This window comes from Enoplosus armatus, chromosome 9 (genome assembly GCF_043641665.1).
Source record: "Enoplosus armatus isolate fEnoArm2 chromosome 9, fEnoArm2.hap1, whole genome shotgun sequence".
Classification (NCBI taxonomy): Eukaryota; Metazoa; Chordata; class Actinopteri; order Centrarchiformes; family Enoplosidae; genus Enoplosus; species Enoplosus armatus.
In genome coordinates, this window is record NC_092188.1 from 23,792,836 (window position 1) to 23,807,487 (window position 14,652).

Consider the following 14,652-nt stretch of genomic DNA (forward strand, 5'->3'; position numbering starts at 1 on the left):
CACATTCTCCTGCTCCTCCAGTCATTTATATTTAAGTAAACCACAACATCACAGGCTTTCTGATTATTCATGCACCGTTGTTTTTGCTTTTGTTCTTTTTCCCTTTCATGCTGGCTCCCCGACCTGCTTCATCCCTCAGAGAAAACACTGTAGCAGATTTTGTGCTTTTTCTGAGAATGTAGGACTTGACTTATACATGTATTCATATTTGCATATCCCTTCTGCTTAAGAGCTGCATATACGTGTAGCTTATGTTCTTTTTCCTTTTCTTTTCTGTCCCCAACTTTTACCTTCCTGTCCATGTGTCAGGTAAACAAGCGTTCAACAAACGTTGAATATGTGATGCTTCCTCGAGTCTGGCACCTTCAGAATAAAAAGTATTTGGAAGTAATATTTTTTTAAAATCATAAACGTAGCCAAGCTTCCATCCAATGTTGTGTACATTTGAACCTAATTTCCAGAAAATTGCCACAAAAAAAAGGCAAGTTCATGTTTCCATCCACTACTGGTATGTGAATGTTAGGAGTTTAGCACATAGAGATAAACGGTGGGTGCTGAGTTGAGTTCTTTATTTGTCATATGCACAACAATTGCAGTGAAGCATGCGTTGGAAATGAAATCCTTGTTCTCAGGCTCCCTCCAACAATGCCAACACAAAATGTAGTATGTTGTATTTGAGGATGGTTGGTAGTGTGAGTGGGAAGGATGCAGGCGTTGATTTTTCAAACAAAAGGACATTGATTCAGACCGGCCAATAAAAGGAAAAAACATAAACCCATTTCATTAGGTTCATCACTCAGGGGCCCCTGTAGACATTTAGCAGGAAAAACCGTCACAGTGTACAAAACAGTGGCTCTCCTCCATTCTCCTGGAGAGTGAGGGAGGGGGGGGGAAACCAGACCCAACCAGTTTGCTGTCTTCCATGACCTTTTATACCCTGGTCACCTGCTATCTATGGCCAATCAGGCAGGGAGGGATCTCTTGAATTAGTGCCAGGTGACATTAATCTCATTGGAGCTAAATGATCCTCAATACATTGGACAAAAACAGAAGAAGCATGATCAAAACATACACATTATTAGCAAGAAGAGTGTTATCGGTGATTGACAAGTAGACATTCCCTTCTTTACCCACAAAGACATTTTAAAGGGGAAATGTATTCCTTCTTAAAGGGTCCGGGAGTTAAAGTCCTCCTACAAAAAACAAACAAACTGCGTAAGCAGAAAGACTAAACAAGTGAACAAACATTTCTCACATTCCATCACAAGTTCACAGCTCTCAGCATGCATACCAACACTAACACAAGGAAATTACATCTTAGGAATGGACAAAGTAGGCTCCATGACATACCACAAAAGAAAATGTATGACTAAGACGAGACATAAATAGTGCAAAAGTGGAAATATAGGAATATGTATATATATATTTGAAATAAAATAAAACCACATATGAAATATAGTACTGAGCACAACTGAGGTTGTGCAGTAATGTAGTAAATGTATGTGCTTGGTGAGAAGGGTTAGCCGGGTTCGATGTACGCTGAAGTCACATGCTCCATGTGCGTCATGATTCCTTATTTTTACTTATTTTAGAATAATATTAGTTATATATAATATATATAATATTAGTTAGAAAGTCTGTTTCCGTTGCACTTTGTCACATCCTTTCATTGATCCGCGGATCCACCTCAGACAAGCGTGGAGACTTTTTTTGAGATATTGAGACTTTTATTTATTTTTTTGTGCGTTCCCAACATACCTTGTAGTTTTCCTCTGTCATCGGCACATAATCACGCAGGCTTGTGTTTGTGTTTCTTCCTCAGCTGATTACCTATATTCTTACATACTTACATTATGGACATTCATCCACGAGTTTCCTCCTCTTTTTTTTTCATTTCTGAGACGGTTCGTTCCTAAACGTTCATGCGTGAATTTTGCATTAAATCTTGAGAGGGAGTGTTAAAAAAAACAAGGTGAGTGCAGCAGCTCTTCAAACATTTATATGAAACAAACACGGCGTGATTGGTTGTTTGGTTCCAAGTAAACATTACGGGGGGGGGGGGCAAGATGGCATCTACATAAAAAGATCTTGTTTTTGTCTGCTGCAATTTTTCATCTCTTCAGTGGACGCATGAGTGACATGTAAGTCACTTCATGTACGTCATGATTTATTAAATCCGTTTCCATGAATAACATGCAAGTATTGTCCTCAGTCTTTCCCTTCTCAGAAAAAGCCACTCGTTGTGTTTAAGATCAGTACGAGCAAGAAAAGGCGGCTGAAGGTTGCAGGCGTCTTTCTGGACAAAACCAAAATGTGCCTCCTGCCTCCTGGGTCGTCATCGCTCCGTACAACCACCGGAGGGAGCCAGTGGTCTTTTCCTCTACACAAGCCGGGCTAACCTGTGAAGGGTGTGTGTATTTGCAGGGGTGTCTGTGTGTGTGTGTGTGTGTGTGTGTGTATGTGTGTGTCTACATGTATGTGTCACATGTTCCTGCGGGAGACTGGTACTGTTGGAGATCCCGTGCTTATGCAACAAGCACTGCACTAAAGAAAAGAAGAAGGATTTCCAGTGAAGGGGCGAGTTCAGTCTCGGTCAGCAAGCACCTGTGTTACTTCTCACACCACTCAGTTATTAGCATTTTATAAATAATTATACGGTTTTAAGGAAGTAAGAAATAAGCAGTCAAAAACGCTGTTCCATTCAGCTACAGTGGAAATTGTTGACATTAATTAATTAATTAATTGCTGCGCATTATTTGCTAATTTGAATTTATTTATGGTCAGATGTTGCCATTACAGTTGTGTAATTGATTAGATAAATATGCAATAATTTCTGTCTTGGCCACGTAATTTTGTTTTGTTGCCACTGCACTCCAGACCCCAGTGCTTTATGCAGCATAATAATAAAATTCAACCAGTTTTTGTTTGTTTTTTTGACTTGAAGTAGAAAAAATATTTATATTTTATAATGTGCTTCCTACATTTCTACACACATTCTCACAAACTGGACCCTAAACAGAACAACTTATATACTATTGCTGATTATGTTCGAGTGAGGCTCGATTTCAAACATCATGGGGAGGCGATGAAGGTGGATGGTAGATGGTGGTTTCAGTTACGTAAATATGAATAAAGTAAAGAGGTGGTGCCTCATGCTGTGCGTCACAGTGGACTTTTATGAGCCGTTAAAGATGGCCTGGGGCCTCCAGGTCCCCAAACAGAATATTAGAGTTAATCCAAAATATATATATATATATTTTTACAGACTAATGAGATTAATTAGAATAATTAATGATAGTCAGTAGATATGATTAACAAAACAGCCACAGAGGGTTTACTCCACAAAATCTCCAAAATATTATGTATAAGGACAATTCCAAAATAAAGCTCTCTGTTTCTGTCTGTTCCCTAAACAGCATTTGTTTTTGTTTTTGGGTTGTTTTTTTTTTTTGTTTGTCTTTTTCGACTTTTATTTTTTACTTTCAAGATGATCACAGTGTCAGATTAGGCAATCATAAAGACGTGAATTCTTTTTCTTGCAAGACATACGGAGGTGATCAGGGAGGAGGTGGTCAACATCCCAAAAGACATTCACAGACTTCTAGTCAACAGTGAAATATCAGAAAGCTCACACAGCGTGCTGCTTAACAGTTATAACATGCCACAAATGTGTGAAGACCGTTGCTCCTGTGGGCTTGATTGTGCTATTAGAAATAGGCAGGACTTAATGATGCTCTGTGGCTGTCCTCTGGGGGTTTTTGAGAGTCGGTGTCACGGGAAACTGGCGGGGATCTCCCGTGGCTTTATCAGGGCTGGCCGGTGAGCCGCCACTGGCTCGTCTCTATCTCTGGATCCTCTCTGGTGCCGAGCGCCTCTGAGGCTTTCAACTCTTATCACAGTGAAATATATTTAAGACAAGATTAATATGAGTGAGAAACCCTACAGGGTCTCCTGCCACGTCCAAGTTTTTCGAAATGGTTGACAGGGCTGGAATTGGCTGTAAATTAAAGCTGAAAAAATGTGAAATATATATAAATAGACAGCAGGCCATCAGACGTCAATCGAATTCTTGGTGCTGGAGTATAGAACATGTAGGATAAAATATAGGTCGCAGGGTGTCCAAGATCGAGGAGGTTCATCAATAAAACCCCCCAATTACATTTGGACATTTCTTGTATCGTGGAAATAATAAGTAGAAATGTTGACCTGGGGATGGCGCGAAAGGAAAACGCATGGGTCCCTAAAAACTAATCTAAAACCAACCCAATGTCCTGGTCCAGCGCCCCATTGGAAAGACAACTTCACTTGTTGTGGCCTTCCAAGATACAATATCCATTGTATCAGATGAGCATTTTTTTCTGATCTGCCAGCGCTACAGTTGGTTTTTGGGTAGGTTTAGGAAACTAAAACTACTCGGAAAAGATCCTGGTCATGGCTAGAAGAAACCAAACTTTATTTTTGGTACGAGACGGGACGCAAACAGCATCTCCAATGTCAAAGTCAGACGCCAAATCGTATGTCCAAATATCCGCCCCTGACCTTCTCTCGAGGGTTTTCCGTGGCACCATCAAACTGTGAGCAAGAACTGTCATTATTTACTGGACCACACTGACGGTGGCTAATTTACACTCCCATCAGGGACGGGAGCAATATTCGCATTCATTTGGAGACATGTTTCTGACCACCTGATGAATCTTAAGTCCAATATTCACTCCCTTTTAGCTCTGCTTTGCTATCAGCCTTAACATGGCACGCACTCTAGCACGTGAGCTACCAGGGCGGCCCCGGTATAGAGCCGAATCAAAGTTGTCGAGATATGACATGACATTTTTGCCCCATCATGAGCAGGTTCAAACAGTGTAAAGAAATATATACAAAATGGCCCACTTCCTCCTCCTGTCGCCACTTTTATCCATTCACCTTGAGTGGTACAACATTTTCCCAGCATTTATTCTGATCATTTATTTCCAGACAAGGTCAACTGAGTGAAGATGCACTCTCATTAATTATCTCCATAAATGATGCATGAGAAGAAGTTCAATCAATCCACTTAATTTCACACACGGCGCCATCGGGGGGGGTGAGGGGTGAGGTGGGGGGCGGGATCAAATTCAAACATTAAAACCAGCCACTTTACACATCATCATATATATTAGACAGAATACATATCACAAAAAAAAGCTCATTATTAGCATCATCCGTTCTCGAAATGCACCACATTTACCACGGCTTTTGGCAGGATAGCATCAATTATGCCGTTCTCTGTCGATTTAAATGTATCGAAATGTATTTTTGTACCACGGTGTAGGAATGCATCATGTCCTGTACATGCAGATCTTCCTCTCACTTATACGTGGCTCCTCTGGTTATAAAGATTTTCACTTTAAACTGTTTTATTTGACATCTTTTGTAAAAAAAAAAAAAAAGGCTTGAAATGAAGTGTAATCGTTGATTGACTTCACAGGGGCAGTAGACAAAATAATAAAAAAGGTAGATAATGGTACCTTTAAACAGTTGGAAAAAAAATGGATTAAAAGCTAGAGTTTGAAGGTTTCTTTTCTTGAATTCTGTAAAAGCATGAGATCAGGTGTTGATAACAAAAATGAATGATGGTATTGTGCGAGCCGGCTCACTGTCACACTGTCACGGCACGCTGGGAACACTTGAATAGAACAGAGCCATCGTTCATGTTAGGAGTAAGTAGTAAGTAACAGCTATGCTTTTCCTACTGTGACAGGTCAAAATGTCTGCCGTGACAAAGGCCTGTTTGGACTCAGGTGTGGAGGTGTGCATCAGCTACAATGGCGAGGAGGGGGTTTCTCGCAGGCCGTAGAAAAATAATAGGGTCAAACTTTGCTTTTGTGTCATACTGAAACACATGGGGCTGTTTTGTTTTTTCAAATCCTACGTAGATGGCCACACTGCATATTACTAGACTGGCTACTGTGGCCTGAGGCAATACTTTTGCCTAATGGTATAATCACCTCTAGTTGTGCCAGTTGTACACTTACAGTTCCAGACAATATTGCTGGGCAGTTGAAAATGTGTGTGCTAACGTGCGGGTGTTAGTGGTAATGTCTAGAATGGGTGGCGGGCTTGAGCCAAAACAGATTATCGGCTGCAAAATTGAATTGAATTGAAAAGCAGTGGTGGGAGAAGAACTCAGATCTTTTGCGTAAGTAAAAGTAGCAATACCAGAGTGTAAATATACTCCGTTACAAGTAAAAGTCCTGCATTTAAAACCTTGCTGAATTCAGTTCTATTCAATTTTATTTATATAGCGCCTAATCACAATAAAATCTCGTCTCATGACACTTTACAAATAGAGCAGGTCTAGACCGACTCTTTATAATGTTATTACAGAGACCCAACAGTTCCCACCATGAGCAAGCACTTTGGCGACAGTGGCAAGGAAAAACTTCCTTTTAAGGTGGCAGAAACCTCGAGCAGAACCAGACTCTAGGTGGGGGGGTTATCTGCTTTGACCGGATGGGTTGGAGAGAGAGATAGACAAACAGACAGACAGACAGACAGACAGAGATGTATGGCAGCACCAGCAGTAGCCATAGCAACTGTAATTATAATAATAATGGAACTATGATTGATAATAGTAGTTACGGCTGTAATAATAACTGAGATATGATTAACAATAGCAATAACAGCTTTAATAGTAACAGACCTATGACTAAAAATAATAATTGTAGCGATGAGAGTCAGGCAGGCCCATGGCGGCAGCACCCAGGCGTACCAGGACCACGATCCACAGGAGCCTGCGAGACGAGAAAGCACAAGGAAACCCTGGGGAAGATATAAAGTTAGTAACATGCATTGGAGGGACATGAATGTGTAAAGATGGAGAGGGAGAGGAGGAAAGCTCAGTGCATCATGGGAAGTCCCCTAGCAGTCTAGGTCTATAGCAGCAAAACTAGGGGCTGGTCCAGGCAGGACCTGAGCCAGCCCCTAACTATAAACGTTATCAAAAAGCTTTTAAGCTTTAAGTTTTAAGCCTACTCTTAAAAGCAGAGAGTGTGTCTGCCTCCTGGACCCAAACTGGGAGCCGATTCCACAGGAGAGGAGCTTGATAGCTGAAGGCTCTGGCTCCTGTTCTGCTTTTGGAGACTCTAGGAACCACAAGCAACCCTGCATTCTGGGAGCGCAGTGCTCTAGTGGGGTAATAGGGTACTATGAGCTCTTTAAGATATGATGGTGCCTGACCAGTAAGAGCTTTGTAGGTGAGAAGGATTTGAAACTCTATTTGAAACTCTCATGCAGAGAAGCTAATACAGGAGAAATATGATCTCTTTTCCTGGTTCCTGTCAGTACACGTGCCGCAGCATTCTGGATCAGCTGGAGAGTCCTCAGGGACTTATTGGGACAGCCTGATAATAAAGAATTGCAATAATCCAGCTGAGACGTGACAAATGCATGGACTAATTTTTCTGCATCTGTTTGAGACAGGTGTCTTCCTGATTTTTGCAATGTTACGGAGGTGAAAGAAGGCAGTCCTTGAAGTTTGTTTTACGTGAGAGTTAAAGGACATGTCCTGATCAGAGACAACTCCCAGATTCCTCATGGTGGCGCTGGAGGCCAGGGCAATGCCATCTAGGGTAACAATATCCTTAGATACTGTGTTTCTGAGGCGTTCAGGGCCAAGAACAATAACTTCTGTCTTGTCCGAGTTCAACATCAGATAATTGCAGGTCACCCAGGTCTTTATGTCCTTAAGGCATGCTTGGAGCATAGCTAAATGATGAGGTTCTTCTGGCTAACTGATGAGGTTCTTCTGGCTTGATCGGTACATATAAGTACATATTACATATTATCATCGCAATATACTTAAAGTACCAAAAGTAAAAGTACTCATTATGCAGAATGGCCCATTTCAGAATAATATATATCACTGGATTATAATTAGTGATGCATTAATACGTAAGCATCACTAATGTTGCAGCTGGTAAAGGTGGAGGAAATATCAACCACTTTGTGTACTGCTGGGTGCCTTAATCAATAACTCACTAACAAAGACCACGCCACAAAGATATGGATTTAGAATAGTTTATTGCATATTATGGATGGAGGAGAGTCAACATGATGTAGGAGGGGTGAATTAAGGGTTCCTTAGGGAAGGATGAAGGATGCAGTAAGGGTGGAAGGATTGGGGTTAGGGTCGAGGGATGAAGGGATGAGGAGAGAAATCAGGGTCGTGGACGGATGGATGGAGGAGTAAGACGATGGACTGGTGACAGCTGATGGTGGGAAGACAGGAGGGAACCAGGGGAGTCGAGTTGAGTGTGGGAGTGGTCTCTTCATGATTCATGATTTGGATAGCGCCCCCAAAAAGAAATTCAAACGGAAAGACGTGCTTTTTATGATGTGGTCAGGGATTTCCTGCCTAGAAGCTGTGGAAAATAGTGTTCTAGTAATCTGTTGCAGTTTTGCTGCGAGTCCGTGAACAGTCGGAAAAAGTTTTGCTTTATTGTCAGAGCGGTGGAAAGGGATGTTCCGCTGACCGAGTGCTTGCTTCATTCGGATATGTTTGAAGGGGGCAGTTGGAGTGTTAGCAGGGTGAATTCGAGTCTCCAGGCGTCATTCGGACGCCTGGATCTCAAGTAGGTCGTAGTGGGGCATCTGGACCCCCTCTTCGGTGACCCTCGAACTCTGAAGAGGGGTATCTCCTCTTGGAGCTGCTGGAAGGTGAAGGCTCGACAACATTGGAGTTGTCAGAGGATGAAAGCTGAGAGCGTCGGGGGAATATGGATTGCTGAGTGCAACTGAGGTAGCTGACAAGGTTTGATGTTGATGAGGAGATGGGGGGGGGGGGGGGGGGGGGGCATCGAAACTTCAGAAGTTGGCCAATCTTCGAACAGAAGCTATCTTAAGGGTTGAGAAGGAGCCTGGTCCTGGTCCGTGGTTTAAGGTAAATGTTTTCTTTACTAGTCTGTCACAGGTCATGTGAATCAAAGGGGAAGGGGACGGATAAGATGTGCTTTTTGTGTGGAAATGAGATGTATTTGAGGTCCGGCCTTTGTCCTCGAATCTAGTTACAAAACATAATTAATACATCATAATGTATTAGTTGATTTACATTTTGTATAAATAATCCAAATCTGCAAAGCAAGTAACCAATGTGTCAAATAATAAATAAATAAATGTAGTGGAGCAAAAAGTACAATATTGCCTTCCGAAATGTAGGAGCAGCAGTACGAAGTAGCGTAAAATGGAAATACCCAAGTAAAGTACAGTACTTGAGTAAATGTACTTTGTTTGTGAGTTTTGAACAGACAGAAATCTCAACAGCCGGCCAAGTCGCTGTTGAGTCTCTTGTATTGATCATACCCCTATCGACTCTGCTAGATATAATGTGGTCATTTTGCACTGTGGGGCAGGGAAGACAAGAATAATCAAAGCTGTGATGACTCCGCTGCCTCTGCAACAGCTTTTTTTTTTTTTTTTTTTTTTTTTTGGTTTATTTGTTTTGTTTTTTAAATCTGAGGCTTCACAGCGGACAGAAATGGAAGAAGCACGCTATGCCGCTGTCTGTCACCCCCACAGAATACATTCAGCCTTCACAACAAGCAGTGATGGAAGGTTACATTGCTAGATAGAGAAAACCGATTTCAGTCTCGAGTTTTTAATTCACTTGAAACAGCTGCTCGTATTCCTGTGGGGAACCTCAATAATCCCTGCTGGACTTCCCAGTCACTCAGCAGTCTGCTACTGGGAGTCAGCATGCTACACAGCTTTGACCTTGCTAATGTAAAACATATACTGTGCACGCTGCTCAGTATCGATGAATGGGTGACGTCAGGGCTGTGTCCTTCTGTCCAGCTCCGAATCTCACTGTGTTCCTCGGTCGTGTGGCATCTCCTCATGAATAAATTGTGACTTTGCATCCTGAGCACAGAGTGGCTTTTCTTGTTACCGCGGAGGTGGAGGAGGCTAAAAATTTCATGACTGCTAAATTATTCACACCACCGTTAGAAGACAAAAAAAAAACAGCAACATCCTGAAAAAATATAATCTACCAGAAGAGGAAGATCAGTTGATTATTGGTGGGAGACAAAGGGATGTGAAAATGTCATGATTATCATAATTTGCTCTGTGGGCTTAGTGTTGGAGGACTGTTCTGTAATTGGAGTTCACAGTAAAACACTGGAGGATAGATGGTTAAAATGCAGTGGCCACTGCATCGTCTGTTGTCACAATACTGTGGTCCACCTCTCTGTGGAAATATGAAACACTGGATGAATAGATTAACTGAGTGTCTGTCCCTTTATTTTGCACCAACATATAGGGGACGTGTTAATTTTGACAAGTAAAAAACAAACAAACTAGATATTTGTGTTGATTTCTTATTATTCTTGTTTGTTGCAAATGTGCAGTACTTTTACTGTAGAACTGTCAAGAAGTTGTGATTGTAATGTCCGAAAGTATAATAAATAAATACATTGAATTCACGTCAGGGAAGCTTGCCTAGGGCACTAAATGTGCTAGGTCTGGCCTGCACCAACAATTCCTCAAAACTAAAGTACTTTTGGGTTTGTGTCTGGCTTAGGGAACCTTGTCCCTCTCTCCCCATGTTTCCTGTTACTCTCTGGTGTGGAGCTATCCAGATAAGGTAAAATGTCAAACAGTAATTAACCTTAAGTATGTGACCTCCAGCAACAACATGTACATATCCCAGTGTTGGTACATAGGAAACTTCATGAGAACTTTTGAATGGAGCTTTCTAGGCCAATCTGTCCAGGTCCTGGCTGCACAGTAAAACTACACAACATTTTTATGCTCCTATACTTTCAGTTTATCATTTTTATGATAACATATGTTCCTCATTAAAGGATTGTTTAGCCTGGTTCAAGAACTCCAAATCGCTGCCCATGTCTCCAATTTGTCGTGCCGACTGCCTATGCCTGTTTCAGCTAACCAACTTATCCTGTTGGGTGCGTGAATGTACTCACCAAACCTTTATGGCAATTCCAGGAATCTGCTTGATAGATTATGGGTCTTACATGATCTTATGTACATTTTGAAATCTCATGGAATGTCCAAAACAGAAAGGGTTCAGAGCCTGAATGTGCAGATGGGTTTTGCCATTTCGTCTGTACAAGTGGAAGTTTTGGCCAGATGACACTAGAGGATCACCAGTACACGAGGATTCATCCTCTCGGGACATGAATATCTGCAGCACATTTCATGACAATGTGGCCAGTAGATTTCCAGATACTGTACATGGAACAAAGTGTTGGTCAAGAAGACTTTCAGGAAGTCTTTGGACTTTTGGTGGCATAATTGAAAGGGTTATCAGGCCACCTCATGCGGGATGCAGTAAGATCTTTCAACCTTAAAAAGTATTTTGGTTGCCTAACCCTAACCATACCTTAACCATGGTGTATTTGACATCAGCATTATCTTTTCCTAACATTAACTACACTTTACTTGCAATGCGCAGATGTTCGAGAATTTAAATCCAGAAGTCAAAAAAAAAAAACCGTTCTGCTTATACCCTGTGGTGATATGTCCGGAAAAGCTTCAGAGGGAGGCTCCGGGAGGCATACCAATTGGATGCCCCAACTACCTCAACCGACCGTTTTCGATGCAAAGAAGGAGGGGTTCAACTCAGAGCCACGAATATTTGACCTCCTCAACCTCTCCCTGAGGATCGGGTGAGCCACCCTTGTGAAGGTATTACATTTTGGCTTGTATCCTCAATCACATTCTTTCATTCATTACCCAAAGCACATGACCTTGGGTTAGCGTTGGAACTTAGATTGAATAGTAAAACAAGAGCCACACCGTGACAGTTCGGTACAACGCTGCACCAATCCACCTGTCGATCTACTGATCCATCTTATTCTTTTTGAGACCCTGGGATACTTCAGAAACATGAAAACTAACCAAAGTCACTCATCAAATCAGTCCAGAAGAACTTCTCGGATAGTCAATGCCTTGTTAATTTTTCATTAGATACATAACCACACAAACTGCATCATATCGGAGGTGGATGACACTGACTGGAATTAAATTGAATAAAAGGCTAATATTGGCCCTAAATAGCAATGCACCGCTGGTACAAATACACCCAGGGACAGTGTGAACACTCTCCCCAGCCGACATGGCTGTTTGTCTAACTGTGGGAGGAATAATTGAGTTTAAACATTAGGCTGAGCAGTGGGAGACAGTGCAATATGTAACAGGATAAAGGAGGAGGGAGAGCTTTTTTTTTTTTCTCCCTGTGGGCTGAATCTCCAGACTCCTCCACTCCTCAAGCCACCATTTTGATGAAATTAACAATCCTCTTCACCCATCTTGCCCTCCATCCTCCAGCTCTCTCTGTCCTAAAGAGATTAGACCACTTCAGGAGCGTTATTCAGATTGTTTATCACTCTCAGCTCCAATTGAAATGAAGTGGATTCTGTTACACTGAGGGCTTCTGCAGAAATCTGGAGTACACTTTTTCTCTGCCTCTCCTCTTACCTCAGTATTATTAGCTCCTATTTTGCCAAGTTTGTAATGATTTCATTGTGTGTATTTGTGACTGAGTAAATTATATTTTAGGGTGTTTTTTCCACCTAAATAATGCAAATTATTATTGCAGCCGTTAAACGGTTTGTCCAAGTTAATCAAGGTGATCATCTACTGTTCACATGCTCCTCGTCCCCATTTGGAGAGAATAGAGGATGATCCACGGGTTCCACTGTGAAGGTCAGATGTAACCTCTGAATCTTGTAAGATGATCAAACAAGGCTATAAACAGAATGTGGATACAAATTACACAGTGACTACTTAGCTCATCTGGGGGTTATTTAATATGTTATGGCCATAATCAAATGATTTGGCAAATCCTTTGCGCAGCTTTATGTATGAGAGGGAATGAGTCTTTTGTTGTAGTTCTTTTCTTTTCTGTAATGTTTGTACTTTGTTGTTGGTTTTTGTATCCATTGCCATATTTACTACTTGTTCTGAGCTGTGTCCTCATGCTGCCATCAAACTGGGATTTCAATAAAGACCAAACCTAAGATGTATAAGAATGAATAATTCTATTCAGCTTGGCCAAAACAGAAAGAAGTACTGAACTATCAGAGATTTTGCTATAGTCTTTACAGTCCGAGGCTGGTCTCCCTTTAATATTGAAAGTCTACTTAAAGCGGCTGTAATCAATATGTTCATATCAACAATGGATCACGTGGCTACTTGCGTGTGCAAAGATGTCGCTTGTACTGACGAACCAGAGAGAGTTATCACCAACTCTGCACCCTTCCCATCAGCTCTACATGGCGTTTTAGCTTCATTCAGCTCATTGTTTTGGTCCATGGACTCCATGGAAGTCGGAGTCTGTTCCCAATAAAATCATGTGCACCTCATATTCATGTGTTTTCAAAGTCTCTTTCAGTCGAATCTCTGGTTGGACGAGACCATAATGGCAACGTTGCAAATAATGAGCAGGTGCATTGATTTTGCAGGTGTTAAATTCATTGGATTAGCCGAAAAACAGTTCCCCTCTGGTTATTTGTCTATTTCTTTATCATTATCTATCCCTAGAGGGTTGTTGGGGGGCTGGGAGAAAGGCGGGGGGAACACAATATTACATACAGTGCGCAGAGATAGAAGATTTGTTTCATATTGTCCCCTCCTTTGTCATATCAATATAATGAAAAACCAGAGTCAGAGCCTGCAATGCAATGCTCCAGCAGGGTCATTTTGGAACGTCATCGCTCCCTTTAAGTATGTTGGGGCAACGTGGTTTAATAGTCCTCCCATGCCCCCGACGTCTTGATCCTTATCAAGCACAGTCAGCTAACATGATGCCCTCTGACAAAACAAAGTCTACTGGCTGCCCGAGTGGACATAGAGTCATTCCTACGGTATGATCCTTAAACGGTCTCAAGGGCACCCTGTGGTGATATTCAGCCACCTGCACCTCAGTACGCCGGAATTAGATCAAAAACAGTTCCATTGCCGCAAAGGCCTTGAAAGGCCGGAACGAAATCCGTTCATGTGATGCCGATAACGCCGACGGATACTCGCAGCCAGCCATTCATGTAGATTAATTTCGTCACATCCATTGTTAATTAGCGGAGATTGGGGAGAAGCCGTGATTATCAAATGAGCTTAGTGTATTTAGCTGGGACTAATCCCCGGCTTCCCTTGTTTATGGGATTTGATGAGAAAGACAGCGGTGAGTCAGCTGGAGAGGTGACAGAACAACTGGATTTCGACAGCAAACCCACATGCGGGGCCACAGCCGAAACAGAGCCGAAGCACAGATTAAACCTGTTTCAAATCACTGTGCGTCCTCATTAGCATTAATGGACACAGTCGAGATGAGCTACGTGGCATCATGATGCAAGGGGCTGCGTTTTCGGGCCGACACTCAGCCTCTTTTTTTCTCGCGCTCAGTGGTGAGAAGTCAGGCATGACAGAAAGGCCACTGGAACGCGTTCTTCGCTCAGGCCAGAGGAGTGTGAGGTTCTCCGCTGAAGCATTCGCTTTTCAATAGACCTCCGTGACTCATTCCTGTTGCCTCAACACACATGCATTTCACATCTTCCTTTTTTAAAATCTATAAACAATATCTTGCGACAGATGAGGGAAGATCCTTTTCTTCTACTTCGTCTTACTGTGATGCTCACTTTAAATCTGCATCGTTCAAGC